General features: G+C 45.6%; 1 pseudogene; it reads left to right on the top strand.

Annotated features, from left to right (window-relative positions):
* Positions 1 to 9,310: 9,310 nt before the first annotated feature.
* On the top strand, positions 9,311 to 18,384 carry LOC117192799 (annotated as a pseudogene).
* Positions 18,385 to 20,103: the final 1,719 nt, after the last annotated feature.

Below are 20,103 nucleotides of genomic sequence, written 5' to 3'. Positions count from 1 at the left end.
GTGATCTCTGAGTTGCAGTGTCAATTAATAATCATTCGCGATCGACATTCGTTAGCCCTAGCAAATTTTCGGCGGTTAAGCACAATTCGGTGCTAAAACACACTTACATACACCTACATACACGCATTGCTGGCTATTAATTTCTCTGTCGCGACAATTCGGTCAGTGCGGTGCGGTAGGCAGTGCAGCGAACTCACTAATACACACAAGCGGAGTACAAAGCGGAATCGGACAGCTCGCACAGCCGCACAGCTAAAGGCATTAGCTGTAATCCCTTTGCTTTCGGTTCCCACGTTTATACGTATACAGGGTGTCTTTTTCGGTCGTGCTGAGTGACTCTTTTAAAACCTCAACATGGCAGCACCTGAGCCTACCAATGTCGCGAACGCAGCAATGCCGAGTGATGTAGATTTCTACAAGCACAAGGCCGAGTCCATCGCGCGCCAACTAAAGGCCATGGATCGCTTTCTCACCAAGGAAGAGCTTGCCGAGTTAGATGAGGCTCAAGCTCGCTTAGAGCAGATCGAGCGAATGAATGCGGATTTCGATGCCGCTCAAACGAGCCTTGAAAGGCTGGATTTCCTGCAGTTAGCCCATGATGCCCGGCTGGACTTTTCGAATGTTTATGTCAAGGTTAGGTCCAGGCTGTCGCGGGAGTTGATGGCTGCTCGCACGGTAAATGTTGCCAATTCAACGGCTCGGCATACTCTCGAGGGGAATTCGTCGTTGTTCGCCTATAATAGTATAGGCCGTTCTCGAATGCCCGAGTTGCAGCTTCCGCGATTCGGTGGGAGCTACATGGATTGGCCAGAATTCCACGCGATGTTTTCGACAATGGTGCACAAAGACCATCGTATACCAATCATCGAAAAATTCCAATATCTTCGTGGATGTCTAGATGGTGCTGCGCTGGATACGATTCGTTCCTTGGAACTTTCTGAGGAGAATTACGACAAGGCGTTGAATTTACTAATGTTGCGATTCGATAATAAACTGTTACATTTTCAGGCACACGTCAAGGCTATTTTCGGGCTGCAAGGGGTGGAGAAGGGCTCGGCTATCGTCTTGCGCGCGCTCAGCGATAAAATCAATTCGCACTTGCGTGCACTTCAGACCTTGGCGACCCCGCAGGAGATTTCCGATGGGTTGCTGATCTTCATCATAGGCACGAAATTGGACCACAAGACCAAGGAGAAATGGGAAGAGAACTTGCCGACGTCAGGATTGCCTCGGTGGTCAAGCATGGCCTCATTCTTGGAAGCAAGATGTCGGATGCTGGAAAATTTGGGATCGGCTATGGTAACAATTCCTAGCCAGCAGGTGGGAGAAAGTAAACCTAGCACCCTAATCACCTCCATTAACGATCATAATAGCTCAACATGCAAGTATTGCAAATCCTCCGATCGCTACATATCCCGATGCCAGGCATTTATAGATCTCCCTGTTTTTTCTCGATACAAGGAGGTGAAGAAGCGCCATTTATGTCTAAACTGCCTCAACAAAGGCCATTCATTGCAACGCTGCAAGTCAGGGGCATGTAGAAATTGCCAAGCCAAGCATCACACACTGCTCCACATGCAGTCGGGCGCTGACGCTGAGTTGACGTCGCCGAGCACGGAATCGACCCAGCATGATCCTGCAAGTGCCCTAGTAGCAAGCAAATATATTAGCCCTCCCCCTCGAGTAAAAAATCTCTGCCTAGCCAAAACGTGCTGCTAGCTACTGCAATCGTATATGTCAGGGGCCGTTTTGGATCGCTTATTCCATGTCGTGCCATTTTAGATTCCGCTTCTCAGGTTAACTTTATAACATCGAGACTCGCCAATCAGCTGCAGTTAGATCCTCACCCGTCTCACGATCAAATCGCCGGTATTGGAGAGTCAATTCTACCATCCAGCAAGGCTGTGGACATCGTCCTGCAATCTCAAGACGAAAGCTATCGCGGTTTCCTCTCTGCAATTATCAGTGCCTCAATCACAGGAATGCAGCCTAACTTCGGCCTAGACGCAAAGGATTGGCCAATGCCAAATAATCTAAAACTGGCTGATCCTAATTTCGCCATGCCCCAGCGTGTCGATCTGTTGATAGGTGCTGGTTTGTTCTTCGAATTAATGTGCGTTGGACAGATTCGACTGTCAGACCAATTGCCAACATTGCAGAAGACGAAACTTGGCTGGATAGTGTCAGGAAGTATTAAAAACTCTGAGAAAGCCCGTGCGGCGCTAGCAGCCGTTGAAGATCCCCCTGTCATCTCCGCTTGCGAGACTAATTTGTGCGATATTGTAAGGCGGTTTTGGGAAGTCGATGGAGATTATTCGCCCTCATCAATTTCGGAGGAAGATGTTCATTGCGAACAGCATTTCGTCACAAACTGCATTCGCCTAGAGTCCGGAGCTTACTCCGTGCGTTTGCCAACCAAATTCAGTCTAGAGGAATTAGGAGAATCGTATCAGCAGGCGCTACGTAGATTTCTCAATTTGGAGAGGAAGCTAGCAAAAAATGCACAGCTTAAGGCAAAATATATGGAGTTTCTCCAGGAGTATCGTGATTTAGGACACATGTCGCCAGCTTCGCGGCAGTCAGACCTCCCGCAGTACTTCTTGCCTCACCATTGCGTCCACAAGCAGGATAGTACAACCACCAAATTACGCGCAGTGTTCGATGGATCTGCCAAAACAGCGTCTGGAGTATCACTGAATGATGCGCTAATGGCTGGACCCACCATCCAACCTAAAATTCTGATAACTCTGCTTCGTTTCCGCTTTTTTAAAGTCGCCTTGTGTGGCGATATCTGCAAAATGTACCGCTGTGTACGTGTTTCCCATCCCGATACGCACGTGGAGTGCATCCTATGGCGCAATGACCCGAAGGAGGAGATTCAGGTGTTCAAGTTGGAGACTGTTACTTACGGAACCAAACCTGCCGCCTTCTTAGCAATTCGTGCTATGCATCAATTGGCAAATGATGAAGAGTTGCGTTTTCCGCTTGGCGCTGATGTTGTTCGAAGAGATTTCTATGTCGATGATCTCATATCTGGAGGGGACAGCGTTGATTCTGTCATCAAGATTCGTCAGCAGGTAAAGGAGCTACTTTCGAAAGGATGTTTTCCCATACGTAAATGGTGTTCCAATGAACCCGCTGCTTTGGAAGGCGTATCGGAGGCGGATCGCGAAAAGTTCCTTACCTTTCATGACGGGACTGAAGTAACCAAGGCGCTTGGTCTAGTTTGGGATCCCACCACGGACAATCTTCTGTTTAGCTTCGCTCACGTCGGAACCGCTGCAGGCCCAACCTCGAAGCGTTCGGTCCTGTCTACACTAGCTAGGTTCTACGATCCTCTAGGGCTCATCTCTCCCATCATCACAAAAGCTAAAATATTTATGCAGTCGCTATGGAACGAAAGCCTAAAGTTGAATTGGGACGAAAGCCTGCCTCAGGATCTACATACGACTTGGATTGAGCTGACTTCGCAGTTGTCGATGGTTAAAAACTTTAAGTTTCCACGTTACGTGCTTCAGCAGCAAGCCAGATTAGAAATGCACGCGTTTTGTGATGCGAGCCAAGCAGCATATGGCGCCTGTGTATACATGCGTTCGGAAGCTCTTGGCATTGTGCAAAGTCATCTCTTATGCTCTAAATCCAGAGTCGCGCCCTTGAAAAGTATGACTATCCCCAAGCTTGAGCTGTCCGCTGCCCTCGTATTAGCCGAACTAGTGTCCACCATAGTTAAGGGATTATCAGCTCCATGCCAAATACATTGCTGGTCGGATTCGTCCATAGCCCTTGCCTGGATTCGAGAATCACCATTGAATTTTAATATATTTGTTTCTAATCGAGTTCAGCGGATTCAGGAGCTCACCGCTGGAATGACTTGGCATCACGTGCCCACAAAGTTGAATCCTGCCGACATCATATCACGTGGATCCACGCCCGCTGAACTAATGGATAGCAGCCTTTGGATCTCTGGACCACCATTCTTGCGTCTTGAGAGCTCAGAGTGGCCTGCAGGCTTGCAATTGCCGACCGATGTACCAGAACGTCGTCATGCAGCATTGGTTGTTTCAAACGAAAGGGATGTATCGTACGATTGCAAATTTCAAAACTCATTCGGATCCATGCAGCGCGTCTTTGCTTACATATATCGATTCTACATTCTCAAGGACAAAGGCATAGCGCGGTCGAAGGGTCAACTTACCGTAATCGACATCAAAAATGGTACGCATTTGCTCATAAGGGCAATACAGCAGCAACAATTTTCGGAAGAGATAAGGGCCCTCGCCAGCAAACAGGCCCTACCCCCAAAAAGCACGATGGCCTCACTGAATCCATTTCTGGATAGCTTTGGATTGCTGCGTGTTGGAGGCCGCCTCCAAAATGCCGAATTGGACTACGACGCGAAGCACCCGATCCTGCTTCCTAAGGGACATCCTGTCACTGTCTCTATTATTATCTTCTTTCACGAAAGGTTTCTCCACGCAGGAGCTCAAGGATTGCTCGGACTGCTTCGGCAAAAATTCTGGCCTATTGGTGGACGCAAATATGTTGGGGGAATCATTCGCAAATGTGTTAGATGCTTTCGTTTGAAGCCAGTGCTGAGGGAACATATCATGGGAAACTTGCCTGCGGATCGCGTAAGGACTAATCCAGCATTCCACACAACGGGCGTTGATTTTTGCGGACCCTTTTATCACAAGTCGGAAGTCAGAAGCAGGCCTCCTATCAAATGTTACATCGCTGTCTTCGTATGCTTTAGCACCAAAGCAACTCATTTGGAAGTCGTTCGGGATCTATCTACAGAATCCTTTCTGGCAGCATTAAGGCGTTTTATAAGTCTACGTCCCAAACCTCGAATCATCTGGTCAGACAACGCTACAAATTTTGTAGGAGCAAAAAATGAGCTTTTGGAGCTTCGGCAAATGTTCCTCAGTGATCCTCATACGTCGGCTGTGTCACATCTCTGCGTTTCTAGTGGAATCGACTGGAAATTCATCCCCCCTCGCTCACCTCATTTTGGGGGTTTGTGGGAGGCGGCTGTTAAAGCAGCTAAATATCATTTTCATCGCATCGTCGGGACCTACATTTTTACTCTTGATGAAATTCAGACCTTGGCTTGTGAAATCTCTGCTTTGTTAAATTCCCGTCCGCTTTATGCAATTACAGAAAGTCCCGATGATCTAGATGTGCTCACGCCAAACCACTTTCTCAATGGAGCCCCGAAAGCTGCATTCGACGAGCAAGATGTGGCGCATCTCCGGGTCAACCTACTTAGTCGATGGCAGCGCTTGTGTCAAATGAAGCAGGCGTTTTGGAGAAAATGGAGCACGGCGTATCTTTCGATTCTTCAGGAGCGGAGCAAGTGGCGGTCATCGTCTCCAAACATTAAGCTAGGAGCGCTCGTCATGATCAAGGAGGAAACGCTGCCACCATTAAGGTGGCCGCTTGGCGGCATTGAGAGCGTCATACCAGGAAAAGATGGAACCATCAGAGTAGCCGTCATCCGCACTCAAAAAGGCCTTTTCAAGAGGGCCGTTGGAAAAATAGCGGTTCTGCCCCTTCAGGATGGATCTGTTGAAAGCCTTTGCCTTCCAACGGGGGGTGAATGTTCGGAGCAGAACCCAGCCGATTAGCTGCTTGCCAAATAGCACCTAATTCTTGGCCCTCAGCCGCTTATTTTGTTTGTTACTTATGTCTATGTCACTCATTTGTTTGTTAAAGCTCTGCGCTTGCTTGCCCTGCTAAACGCTCTCTGCCAGCTCGCTCTTCGCTATCTCCGCTTTGCGTCTGCCTACCGACGTCGGCCGAGCGAAGCTGCGCTTAGCGATCGGAGCGGCAATGTAAAGGGCTGGCAAGCCACACTTGCAATTTGGATGTCACGCATTAAAGAACATATCGTAATTTTATTTCTGCGCCGAGTTTTATTTAATTCGAAATAATTAGTCGGCCGATTGGGGATAAAAAACATTATCTCCACAGCGTTGTTCTGGAAGGTTTGTCATCTATGGACATGGTACCAAGTTGCATCTTAAAACACTGTGCCCAGTCCCTTTGCAAACCCTTGACCTTTCTCTTCAACCTCTCCTTGGAACAGTCTTGTCTCCCAGTAATTTGGAATGAGTCCTACATCATTCCGCTTCACAAAAAAGGTTCAAGATCAAACATTGAAAACTATCGTGGTATCGCAAAGCTTTCCGCCATCCCGAAGCTTCTTGAGTTCCTGGTCACCCGGCAACTGCAACATCTTTGTTGCAGCTTGATATCTCCGTCGCAACACGGTTTTTTCAGACATCGTTCAACATCGACTAACCTTCTTGAGTTTTCTAACCTAATCCACCGGTGTTTTCAAATTGGCTTGCAGACGGATGTAGTTTTTACGGACTTCAGCAAGGATTCGATTCTGTGAACCATGCTCTGCTTATTCAAAAGCTCTCTTTATTAGGGTTCCCAACGAATCTTCTAGATTGGATTTTGTCCTATCTCTCTAACCGTACTCAACGTGTTTTGTTTTCTAACGTGTTGTCAAATACTGTTAATGTTACTTCAGGTGTGCCACAGGGAAGTCATCTGGGCCCGCTTCTGTTTATTTTATTTGTGAACGACCTTCCTCAAGTTATAACATACTCTACTACACTAATGTATGCTGATGATGTCAAAATCTGTCTTTCTTACTCTGATTGGTATTTGCACACACGCCTTCAACTTGATCTAAGTGAACTACTATTGTGGTGTTCAACTAATCTTCTTTTTCTGAACCTTTCCAAATGCAAACTTATGACATTTTACCGTCGCGCTCCTCATTTTGTCTCATATGTTCTAGGAAATCATGTCCTTGAGCGAATTTCGAGTTCAAATGACCTCGGAGTCCTTTTTGATCATAAGATGTGTTTCAACACCCATATAGCTGCAACTGTAAATAAAGCTAAGGGTGTTTTAGCGTTCATCAAGCGTTGGTCCAAGGAGTTTGACGACCCGTACCTTACGAAACAACTGTACATCTCGTTAGTACGTCCTATATTGGAGTATTGTTCTTGTGTGTGGAGCCCGCAGTATAAAGAGCAGCAGGCTGTTATTGAATCCGTGCAAAAGCAATTTTTAATTTTTGCCCTTCGGAACTTTAACTGGGACTCGGGTAGAATCTTGCCACCCTACCGGTCTAGGCTAAATCTTATTGACCTGCCGTCGTTGCACCATCGCAGAATATGCAATGGCGTAATGTTCGTGCACAAGCTCCTTCTTGGGACTGTTGACTCCCAAACTCTCTTGGGTCAGATTGACTTGGCCGTTCCATCCAGACCTACCCGTACTTTTAGGCCTATCCGTCTACCCATATGTAGGTCTAATTATGCTGATCATGAACCTTTTAGGGTTTTATGCCATAATTATAACTCCCTCTGTCAAACCCTATCCCCTGAACTGTCTCTTAAACTAATTGCATGCAATATTTATAATCATTTAAATTTAGCTAACTTTTAACTTATCTTTTTCCGCCTTTAGTAACTAAGTACCATTATTAACAGATAATTTGTTAATTTTATAAATAAATAAATAAAATAGTCTTTGAGCACTAGCCGCTGAAGGGGACGGACAGACGGACGGACGGACAGACGGACAGACAGACATGGCTCAATCGACTCGGCTATTGATGCTGATCAAGAATATATATACTTTATGGGGTCGGAAACGATTCCTTCTGGACGTTACACTCATCCACTTTTACCACAAATCTAATATACCCCAATACTCATTTTGAGTATCGGGTATAAAAACAATTTATTGGGTCATCGAGCCGCCTTCGAATTTTTGCCAAGCGGCAAGCCAGCACACTCCAACATCGCCAAGATAAACTTTGGGCGTACAAAGCTCAGGGGCAGCTACCCCGACCTCTCTTGTAGCACAGTGTAGTGTACGTAGAAACCGACTGAGAGTTACAAAAAGTCAAGCCCAAAAACACACATAATCTTAACTTGACGAACTGGTTTTACGGTTGCCGTTTCGTTTCGTTTCTCCTCTTTCTGTGTCTTGTGTTTTTGGTTATTTGAGCTTTTGTCGGTTCTGACATTATGCTGCCTGCTAAAGAAGATGCTCCACCGCGTCTGACACGGCACTGGGCCACAAACTAGTTATTCAAATGATGGCAAGCCACGAGCGATTCGATAGCTGAATAGCCGAACTTTCCTAGCCGTAAGACAAATAATTTGTAAAATGGATCCACGGCCTTTCTCCGCTCCGTTCAGCCACTCACCGATTCTTCAGGCGCAGCACCGTCACTTTGCCGGGGGAGTACGGGTGCGAATGTAGTAGTCCAGCTTTCCCCCAATTCGGGGTTGTCACTGCCATCGTCCACAAGGATGATTTCCTTCAAGGCCTGCTGGTTGCAGGTGATTAGCGTGCTGTGCACGGTCCGCAGCAGCACGGAGTACGGTTCGTTGTAGATAATGACGACCACGCTGGCACTGGGCAGAGTACTGGAATCCAAGTGTTGCGCCAGGCACAAGGGGTTGCAGTGCGGTCACCCACACTGCGGTTGTAGGACAACTGCTCGCTCAGTTCCTCGTTTAGGGCGATCTTCTTGTAGATGGCGTCGTCGCGCGCCTTGGCTTTGCCAGACAGGTGCACTGATGCTCCCTGCTCGCCCAGGCCAACCTTCTGGTTTTCTAGGTCCAGCTGCATGCTCTGTTCATAGGGGGACACTGTGGCCGGTCGAGCGATTTCGTTTTCGCTCTCAGCGTATGCGTTGTATCTGTCTCGAGCGTGGCCCCGGAGGGCGGCTGCTCGAACTGGAGGCGCTTCATCGCCGCTTGGCTGCTGCACCTTGCTGTACAGGATGAAGCACAGGGCTACCAGTATGAATATGATTAGTTTGCCATAAAAGGAACGAAACCGAGGCAGCATTCTGGTTGCTTTCGTGGTGGTTGTGGGTGTTGCTTTGGGGTTGAGGTAGCACTGGTCTGGTCACTTTCAATTGCAACGCCACAGACGCAGGTCTAAGTGGGCTAAGTTCGTTCTTTCATCGGTATTTTTGCGGTATTTCTCTGGTTACACTGCTGCTCCCTCCTACAACGAAAAAATGAGTCGTAATTTTGCATGGGCTATAAAAACCGGTATGGACCTCAGGCAAAAACAGACAAGTCAAATGACAAGGTTCGTACAAACCTCACCTCACATGCGAGGAAAATATACCTTGAAAACAAGCCGTTTTGTTTTCAAGATATATTAAGCAAGTGGGGTGGATTTTACCTTGCACTTGTTGCGTTTTCTGGGCCGATTTGCCTGTTTTCCATACCCTCTTTATCGACCTATTAACGAGTAACATGTGTCAAAAATTGTTGCATCACGTGATGAAAATACGCCTGAAAGACGCCCCCGTCCAACAGTTTTACAACAACAAATGGGATGGCGAGGGACGTCGGGGTCGTCGCGCTTAGAATTAATATTTCCATTTAGTCTAGTTTAAGCGATTAAGCCACTAGAGCGGCTGAGCGGCGCTATTCAATAAGCGCTGCTTCTAGAAACGAGCAAAAACTGGAATTCCTATTCTCATTCGCATTCGCGCACAGCCATTCAGATCTACGAACAAAAACATATGCATAGCAATCCAATGGCCGTGCGCCGTGAGTGTGTATTTTCGCCAGCGACTCGACTCCGTGACAAATGAAGCTAATAGTGTAGGAGAGAAACATTAGCCAGAGACGAGGAAGACGGATTCACAGCCACGTCTGCGTCTGTGGCGTTGCAATTGAAAGTGACCAGACCAGTGCTACCTCAACCCCAAAGCAACACCCACAACCACCACGAAAGCAACCAGAATGCTGCCTCGGTTTCGTTCCTTTTATGGCAAACTAGTCATATTCATACTGGTAGCCCTGTGCTTCATCCTGTACAGCAAGGTGCAGCAGCCAAGCGGCGATGAAGCGCCTCCAGTTCGAGCAGCCGCCCTCCGGGGCCACGCTCGAGACAGATACAACGCATACGCTGAGAGCGAAAACGAAATCGCTCGACCGGCCACAGTGTCCCCCTATGAACAGAGCATCCAGCTGGACCTAGAAAACCAGAAGGTTGGCCTGGGCGAGCAGGGAGCATCAGTGCACCTGTCTGGCAAAGCCAAGGCGCGGCGACGCCATCTACAAGAAGATCGCCCTAAACGAGGAACTGAGCGAGCAGTTGTCCTACAACCGCAGTGTGGGTGACCACCGCAACCCCTTGTGCTTGGCGGATTCCAGTACTCTGCCCAGTGCCAGCGTGGTCGTCATTTTCTACAACGAACCGTACTCCGTGCTGCTGCGGACCGTGCACAGCACGCTAATCCCCTGCAACCAGCAGGCCTTGAAGGAAATCATCCTTGTGGACGATGGCAGTGACAACCCCGAATTGGAGGGAAAGCTGGACTACTACATTCGCACCCGTACTCCCCCGGCAAAGTGACTGTGCTGCGCCTGAAGAATCGGTGAGTGGCTGAACGGAGCGGAGAAAGGCCGTGGATCCATTTTACAAATTGTTTGTCTTACGGCTAGGAAAGTTCGGCTATTCAGCTATCGAATCGCTCGTGGCTTGCCATTATTTGAATAACTAGTTTGTGGCCCAGTGCCGTGTCAGACGCGGTGGAGCATCTTCTTTAGCAGGCAGCATAATGTCAGAACCGACAAAAGCTCAAATAACCAAAAACACAAGACACAGAAAGAGGAGAAACGAAACGAAACGGCAACCGTAAAACCAGTTCGTCAAGTTAAGATTATGTGTGTTTTTGGGCTTGACTTTTTGTAACTCTCAGTCGGTTTCTACGTACACTACACTGTGCTACAAGAGAGGTCGGGGTAGCTGCCCCTGAGCTTTGTACGCCCAAAGTTTATCTTGGCGATGTTGGAGTGTGCTGGCTTGCCGCTTGGCAAAAATTCGAAGGTGGCTCGATGACCCAATAAATTGTTTTTATACCCGATACTCAAAATGAGTATTGGGGTATATTAGATTTGTGGTAAAAGTGGATGTGTGTAACGTCCAGAAGGAATCGTTTCCGACCCCATAAAGTATATATATTCTTGATCAGCATCAATAGCCGAGTCGATTGAGCCATGTCTGTCTGTCCGTCTGTCCGTCCCCTTCAGCGCCTAGTGCTCAAAGACTATTTTATTTATTTATTTATTAAATTAACAAATTATCTGTTAATAATGGTACTTAGTTACTAAAGGCGGAAAAAGATAAGTTAAAAGTTAGCTAAATTTAAATGATTATAAATATTGCATGCAATTAGTTTAAGAGACAGTTCAGGGGATAGGGTTTGACAGAGGGAGTTATAATTATGGCATAAAACCCTAAAAGGTTCATGATCAGCATAATTAGACCTACATATGGGTAGACGGATAGGCCTAAAAGTACGGGTAGGTCTGGATGGAACGGCCAAGTCAATCTGACCCAAGAGAGTTTGGGAGTCAACAGTCCCAAGAAGGAGCTTGTGCACGAACATTACGCCATTGCATATTCTGCGATGGTGCAACGACGGCAGGTCAATAAGATTTCATCCTTACCGGTAGGGTGGCAAGATTCTACCCGAGTCCCAGTTAAATTTCCGAAGGGAAAAATTAAAAATTGCTTTTGCACGGATTCAATAACAGCCTGCTGCTCTTTATACTGCGGGCTCCACACACAAGAACAATACGCCAATATAGGACGTACTCACGAGATGTACAGTTGTTTCGTAACGTACGGGTCGTCAAACTCCTTGGACCAACGCTTGATGAACGCTAAAACACCCTTAGCTTTATTTACAGTTGCAGCTATATGGGTGTTGAAACACATCTTATGATCAAAAAGGACTCCGAGGTCATTTGAACTCGAAATTCGCTCAAGGACATGATTTCCTAGAACATATGAGACAAAATGAGGAGCGCGACGGTAAAATGTCATAAGTTTGCATTTGGAAAGGTTCAGAAAAAGAAGATTAGTTGAACACCACAATAGTAGTTCACTTAGATCAAGTTGAAGGCGTGTGTGCAAATACCAATCAGAGTAAGAAAGACAGATTTTGACATCATCAGCATACATTAGTGTAGTAGAGTATGTTATAACTTGAGGAAGGTCGTTCACAAATAAAATAAACAGAAGCGGGCCCAGATGACTTCCCTGTGGCACACCTGAAGTAACATTAACAGTATTTGACAACACGTTAGAAAACAAAACACGTTGAGTACGGTTAGAGAGATAGGACAAAATCCAATCTAGAAGATTCGTTGGGAACCCTAATAAAGAGAGCTTTTGAATAAGCAGAGCATGGTTCACAGAATCGAATGCCTTGCTGAAGTCCGTAAAAACTACATCCGTCTGCAAGCCAATTTGAAAACACCGGTGGATTAGGTTAGAAAACTCAAGAAGGTTAGTCGATGTTGAACGATGTCTGAAAAAACCGTGTTGCGACGGAGATATCAAGCTGCAACAAAGATGTTGCAGTTGCCGGGTGACCTGGAACTCAAGAAGCTTCGGGATGGCGGAAAGCTTTGCGATACCACGATAGTTTTCAATGTTTGATCTTGAACCTTTTTTGTGAAGCGGAATGATGTAGGACTCATTCCAAATTACTGGGAGACAAGACTGTTCCAAGGAGAGGTTGAAGAGAAAGGTCAAGGGTTTGCAAAGGGACTGGGCACAGTGTTTTAAGATGCAACTTGGTACCTTATCTGGACCCGCAGAAAACGATATGTCCATAGATGACAAACCTTCCAGAACAACGCTTTCCTCGAAAAAGGGCAGAAAAATGCTGTTAGCTTGAGGTAGCTGGTACGGATACGGAGTGGATGCGTTGTAAATATGAGACGAGTACGTTGTTTGGAAAAAGTTAGCGAATAAATTTGCAATACCAACAGCAGAAGCTTCTGTTTTGTTCTGGTAATGAAGGGACGGAGGAAAAACGTTTGACTTGCGCTTAGAATTAACGAACGAATAGAATTTTTTAGGATCACTACGAAAGTTACTACTACATTGTGAAAGGTAATGATTATAACACTGACTATTGACGGCAAGGAACAGAGAGCGAGCGGAGGAGTATAGAGCTAAGGCCAACGTGGAGCCCGACTTCTGGTACTTTTTATAGAGCCGGGATTTATTATTTTTTAAGTATGACAAATACTTGGAGAACCAGGGAGGCTTGGACGATACAGGTACAGTGATATCTGGAACAAACGTATTAAGGGCGGAGTAAATAGAACTATAAAACGAGTTAACAGTTGCATCTATGTTCGGTAATGAATAAAGAAACGACCAATCAACACGCGAGAGATGTAGATCTAAATCAATAAAGTTTGTTTTGCGAAAACACTTTATGTGAAAAGGAGCCATGGAACTGTCAGCACCTCCAGATTGTGTACACTCCAGTGATATCAACAAAGTTGGATGCTAAGGATCTTCAGGGAGAGATATTGGGCTTGCTCTAGATACAGTAGCAAGAGAACCATCGTTAACAAAAACGAGGTCAAGAAGTCTGTCCCTAATGTTTTTAACGGCATTAATTTGGACAAGGGAAATATCCGTTAGCCCATTGATAAAATCATTATGGCAATTGGGAAACAACAGGTTAGCGTCATTATAAGGCAGCCAAGAAAGAAATGGGAGGTTAAAGTCCCCCATAACAATAATTCGATCATTGCACCCTAATGTAGAAACAACATTATTAATTGCTGAAAGGTGGTGTAAGTAAAGCTCAGCATCAGACCTGGGAGGAATGTAAGAGCAGGTTAAATAGAAAAATGCGGAGCCAACACGAACTTTGACTGCAACAAATTCAATTCCATGAATGTTATTGAATGGGAATAACTCAGATGAGAAAACAGATTTAACTGCAATCAGAACCCCACCTGAAAAAGATGGGCGGTCCATTCTATAAATAGTGTAACTATCAATGAAAATTTCGTGATCATTGACAGAGGAGTTAAGCCAGGTTTCGGTAAACGCGATGGCATCGAAATCAAAGGACGCGCTATTAGTATGCTGCGAACGTTCTGATAGTGCATGGAAAAATAGTACATCAGTTTTTTGGAGCATGTTCGGTAATTCTTGGATTCGAGTTCGAATCTTTGAGAAGGAACTCATGCACAATTGTATGCACAGGCCATATTGACGGTTCTAGAGAACAGGATAGTAAAGAATCAGGGAGAAGAATTTTAAAGGATGATATGTTGCGCTTATGTTTAAATGTAAATTTAGTCACAACTATATCAACAGGCGAAGTGTTAAGTATAGCGGCAAGATGTTGTTTAACATCCTCCGTTGTAGCCTCAGGAATAAGACGAGAAACAAATATTGCTTTCCGAGGGACCACTGCTTTAAGTTGAAGTCCCGAGCGAGATCGAGATGGTGGAGCCACTCCTAAAAGAGTTCTCGGTACAAGGGCAGAGGAATTGGCAGCAATGGCTGTAGCAGGAATTGGAGTAGGAATTGGAGCAGGAATTGAAGCAGGAATTGGAGCAGGAATTGGCAAGACGTCGTCAGCAACCAGCACACCCGCACTAGGAGCACTCACCGCGTCAGAAGTGACGGCCACAGAAACTGCAGGGATGGGATTGATGCTGTTGGGGAGTTGGGTGCTCGAAGGAAGCACATTGCTCGGTGTAAAGAACTCCGGAGCCACCGTTGGCGGATTAACAGACAACGGCGTGGCATGACTACACGGAAATGCTACCGATGGATGAAGGTGGGAGGCAGGCGTACCAATCGTATTAGGTTGCAAGAGATTGGTATCATTATGCGGAATTTTCCGTCTAGGCGATTCGCTCAAGAGTTTGAGCCCAAGAAACTGTGATTCAAGGGCAAGAAATTTCTCGCTGAGAGTCACAAATTGTTTCCGGACATCCAGAAACCCAGTTCGAGTCTGTCTCATAAATGTGCGCATTTCGGCCTCAATCTCCCGACAAGCCAGACATGACCAAGACAGGCCCATGCGTTTCGAGATCAGATCATTCAGCCGGCCAAAATTTCCACCACCAGCACATTTTATGTGGGCAAAATTGTCACACAGCCAGCAGCTAAGAAATGAATCACCAATGATAACACCACCGAATTCACATTTCTTTGCACTACAAACGATTGCCATTATTGACAGCAGTAGAATCACTGTGCACGAATAATAAGAGAACGGAGTGAGATCGCAGGTAAAGTAGGAGAGCAGACAGCAGAGCGAGCCAGACAATCAGCTGCAGCGGCAATAATTCAAAGCAGATGATCCAACGAAGTGCAGTAAACGAGCAGTAAACTCACCAAAGCAGAGACACAAAAGAAAAGTCCACAGAGAGGGAGAGTATAGGCAATCCAGAGAGAGTGAGAGCAACAATGCCAGCAGCCCGCTTATGCTCACGAGAGAGTGTGGGCGATGCAAACGCTGATGCGCGAGAACAGTGCACACCGAAGAAGCGATAACGAAAAGCAGACTGGGCAAAAAACAATAACAAAGTGCCTGCACGAGTCCGATGTGTTACGTTGCAATATTGAATTTATATTATACACTTGTTTACAAACAAAACACTGGTGGTTAACACAAAGTAGAATCAAATTAAAGAGATGCGATAATAAATCAAAACAAAGACATAACAATGTTGTATGATATTTAGGCAAAGGGCGGAGAATGCGGGAGCAAGAAAAAAACACAACCGGCTTAAGCAAGAGCTAGAAGCGTCGAGCTAAAGCAACGATGTTTTGGATCCAGACTTCTGTGATATGTCACTGCTACAAAAATATTTCAAAACTTCGCCCCGCCCACTTCCGCCCCCACAAAGGACGAAAATCTGTGGCATCCACATTTTTAAAGATACGATAAAACTAAAAACGCAGAATCGTAGAGGATGACTATATGTTCTAGAGTGTAAAATCTCAACCAGATCGTATAATTATTATAGCCAGAATCAAGAAAACAATTTCATTCTTTCTCGCTCTGTCTCTCTCTAACACACAGGTTTCATGGTAGGCTTTGCCAATTGCAAAATATGAGTTCAAGGATCTCAGAACCTATAAGAGCCAGAGCAACCAATTTTGGTATCCACACTCCTGTGATATCGGACCTTGACCGTTTCGTGTCCAAATTTCGCCACACCCCCTTCCGCCCCCGCAAAGGACGAAAATCTGGGGCATCCACAAATCTCAGAGACTATTAAGGCTAGAGTAACCAAATTTGGTATCCGCACTTCTGTTAGATCTCACTATAAAACGTATATCTCAGAATTTCGCCCCACCCCCTTCCGCCCCCACAAAGGACGAAAATCTGTTGCATCCACAATATTGCAGATTCAAGAAAACTAAAAACGCAGAATCATAGATAATGACTATATCAGATTGCTGAATCTGGATCAGTTCAGATCATTTTTATAGCCAATAGGAACAAATCAATTTGCAGTGGCTACGCAGCGCCCGACGTCACGCTCAGACTGATTTTCTGTCTCTCTCGCACGCACTCTTTGTCGTGTCGTTTAATATTAGCGGCGTCTGCCGGAGGAGAGCCATACTGACTAAGTATCGGGTATAACTGTAGAGTTGCGGTGTCCGCAGCAACTCACAACGTTCCCCCTCGTTTTCTTTTCATAGCACAGTTCACAAAAATTCACATCGATTGGCTAAAGAAAGTTTTGGTATTTCCCGTTTAGATTGGGACTGATACGCGCCCGTTTGGCCGGAGCCCGCATCGCCACAGGAGATGTGCTCATCTTCCTCGACGCCCACTGCGAGGGAAACGTGGGCTGGTGTGTGCCGCTGTTGCACCGGATCAAGGAGTCGCGCACGAGCGTCTTGGTGCCCATCATCGATGTGATAGATGCCAATGACTTTCAGTACAGCACCAACGGGTACAAGTCCTTCCAAGTAGGCGGATTCCAGTGGAACGGTCACTTCGATTGGATCAATCTGCCGGAGCGGGAGAAGCAGCGTCAACGACGCGAATGTAAACAGGAGCGAGAGATCTGTCCAGCCTACAGTCCGACCATGGCCGGGGGACTGTTTGCCATGGATCGACGTTACTTCTGGGAGGTGGGCAGCTATGACGAGCAAATGGACGGCTGGGGAGGCGAGAACCTGGAAATGTCGTTTAGGATCTGGCAGTGCGGGGGCACTATTGAGACGATTCCCTGCTCCCGAGTGGGTCACATCTTCCGCGACTTCCATCCTTACAAGTAAGGCAAAAATCATCCGCTTCTATATTGAGAACAAATTTAATTTAATTCCTTCACAGATTCCCCAATGACCGGGACACGCACGGCATCAATACAGCCCGCATGGCCTTGGTGTGGATGGATGAGTTCATCAATATATTCTTCCTCAACCGGCCCGATCTGAAGTTCCATGCGGACATCGGAGATGTCACCCACCGAGTGATGCTTCGGAAGAAGCTACGCTGCAAGAGTTTCGCGTGGTACCTGAAGAACATCTACCCTGAAAAGTTTGTGCCCAACGCGGATGTTGTGGGTTGGGGCAAGGTGAAATCTGTCAGTTCCAACTTGTGCCTTGATGACTTGCTGCAGAACAACGAAAAGCTCTACAACGTGGGCCTCTATCCGTGCGGCAAGGTGCTCCAAAAGTCTCAGCTCTTTTCTTTCACCAACTCGCAGGTGCTGCGAAACGAGCTCAGCTGCGCCACAGTCCAGCATAGCGACTCACCACCATACCGGGTGGTGATGGTGCCGTGCATGGAAAACGACGAATTTAACGAGCAGTGGAAATTCGAACACCAGCATCTGATGCACAGCAACACGGGCATGTGCCTCGACCACAAGGGCCTCAAGACCGTCGACGATGCCCAGATGGCGCCTTGCGACCCCAACAGCGAGACGCAACGTTGGACCATCGAACACTGAGGAGGCACTGGGAAGACAGGGATTGCGATGGGGACGGGACCAAACCAACTGAGAGAAACTGACTAAAGCTGACTGAGCAGCACAGACCCGAATACTTGTAAATACATAACCGAATTCTAGAATCATATATTTTCTATACGCTGTACGTGTATACCACGACCATTGAGAGGTCCGCCGATCACCGGATCGGTAGCTAGTGCAAATCGAAATATATTTAAAAAAATCAAAAGCAGCGGCGAATCAAACACAAACAAGTCACCTAGAAATCGAATAGGCATAACAATTACCTGTGTGTTGTGTATTTTGTGTGTATAAATATTATTAGAACAAGTTGTAAAATAGAACGTCGGTACATCCTACGAGTATGGAAATGCTTCACCGATAATTATAATCGCAATGTGATCACGGAACGATGAAAGCGACGCGATGCATGGCAAAGTGTGTAACAATTGCATTCCACGGATGTAGAGAGAACGGACGTAAGGGAATCATCCGCTTTCATCGAAAGTCTCCTCGAATAACCAACTATGTAAACTGTAAACTAAAAGTGTTGTAAGCATTTATCTACTAATATACCTTTTTTGCCATTTGTTTTCATAAATAAAACACTTCCAATCCAAGTGGAATACACACTTGGTCTTCAACGTTTGACCTCGTTTTCCTATGCCCCCATACACCAGGTCAAAGGCGTTAGCCTTTGGGAAAGGGGACCAGTTACAACTAGCACCAGAGGCCGAGTTCAAGGCTACCCTACCCCGCCGATGTCTTTCACAAACATCAACAAGATGGGAACGAAACAGCTTTGACAGCGTACAGAAATAAAGTCAACTCGATTCCAATATATTCATTGCATGTTTGTATATTTGTATTTATAAGTAGATATAAGTACATATTCATATTCTCTTTTTTGGTTTTTGCTGAAATTGTTCAAATTTGCTGATTACCGTGTTTGTTTTATTTTTTGCATCTTTTTCTGACTTGTTGAATTTAAAATACTTTAATTGGAGTCAAACAATTGTAATTACACAAATTTGATCACATTATTGTGTACTATTTTGTTTTGTGTACTTTTTGTAGTACCCCGCACTGTTAAAACTACATGTGGAGAGTATGAACTTAATGTCGGTTATAATTATCCATCCTAACACACAACACAAAAGAAACAAATGCATCATCATCAAAAAGTGGGTTTTAGCCCTATTCTGTCTGCCTTTTTAGTATGATTAAGGCAATTGTTAGCATATGCATGTACTCTTTTTTTTGGTAATTAACGTTTTTTTTCAACTCTTGGTTAATTTATTTAACGGTTGATGGATTCGCGTGCTGCTGGTATCGAGCTACAATTGATTCATAATAACGTTTTTTCGTTGACCGTGCTAAAAGCTCTAAGAGTGCGCAAACTTACGAGTATCTATCTGTAACTTGTTTCGAAGGCTATGTATATCGTATGACTCCGTTCCCCATCCTAGTATATGCTATTTCCCATATAATATGTGTGTGTCTAACATTCTGTTCTGCTATGCAACTGCAAATCAATTTGGCTCAACTATTGGGGGGCCGATTGCGAGAGAGCAGCACTGGATTGCACAAAAATATGATTAGTTCTTTAATAATTTCAAGGTACGATTCAATTTGTCAGTATTGCCAATCGATCTCTGGGACTCCACTCCGATCCGTTTCGGCTACCCTAAGGCTACGTATTACTTTTCTATCTGATAATTACTAATTACTATACTATTGAACTATATCGATATATTTTACACCTAAAGCCGAGTGTGCGTGCTGCTAATTTACTGATTTCGATTTACTATCCGCTTAAGGATTTAAGGATTTCATAACTCAATCAAGCTCTAGTTGAATGTTAATTACGCTTATTAAATGCATTAATTATACCCGATACTCAAAATGAGTATTGGGGTATATTAGATTTGTGATAAAAGTGGATGTGTGTAACGTCCAGAAGGAATCGTTTCCGACCCCATAAAGTATACTGACTAAGTATCGGGTATAACTGTAGAGTTGCGGTGTCCGCAGCAACTCACAACGTTCCCCCTCGTTTTCTTGATCAGCAGCAATAGCCGAGTCGATTGGGCCCTGTCTGTCTGTCTGTCTGTCCGTCTGTCCGTCCGTCCGTCTGTCCGTCCCCTTCAGCGCCTAGTGCTCTGTGATATGTCACTGCTACAAAAATATTTCAAAACTTCGCCCCACCCACTTCCGCCCCCACAAAGGACGAAAATCTGTGGCATCCACAATTTTAAAGATATGAGAAAACCAAAAACGTAGAATCGTA

This window comes from Drosophila miranda (genome assembly GCF_003369915.1).
Source record: "Drosophila miranda strain MSH22 chromosome Y unlocalized genomic scaffold, D.miranda_PacBio2.1 Contig_Y2_pilon, whole genome shotgun sequence".
NCBI classification, from domain to species: Eukaryota; Metazoa; Arthropoda; class Insecta; order Diptera; family Drosophilidae; genus Drosophila; species Drosophila miranda.
The sequence above is the reverse complement of the archived record's forward strand: the minus strand, read 5'-3'. Positions and strand labels throughout refer to the sequence as shown.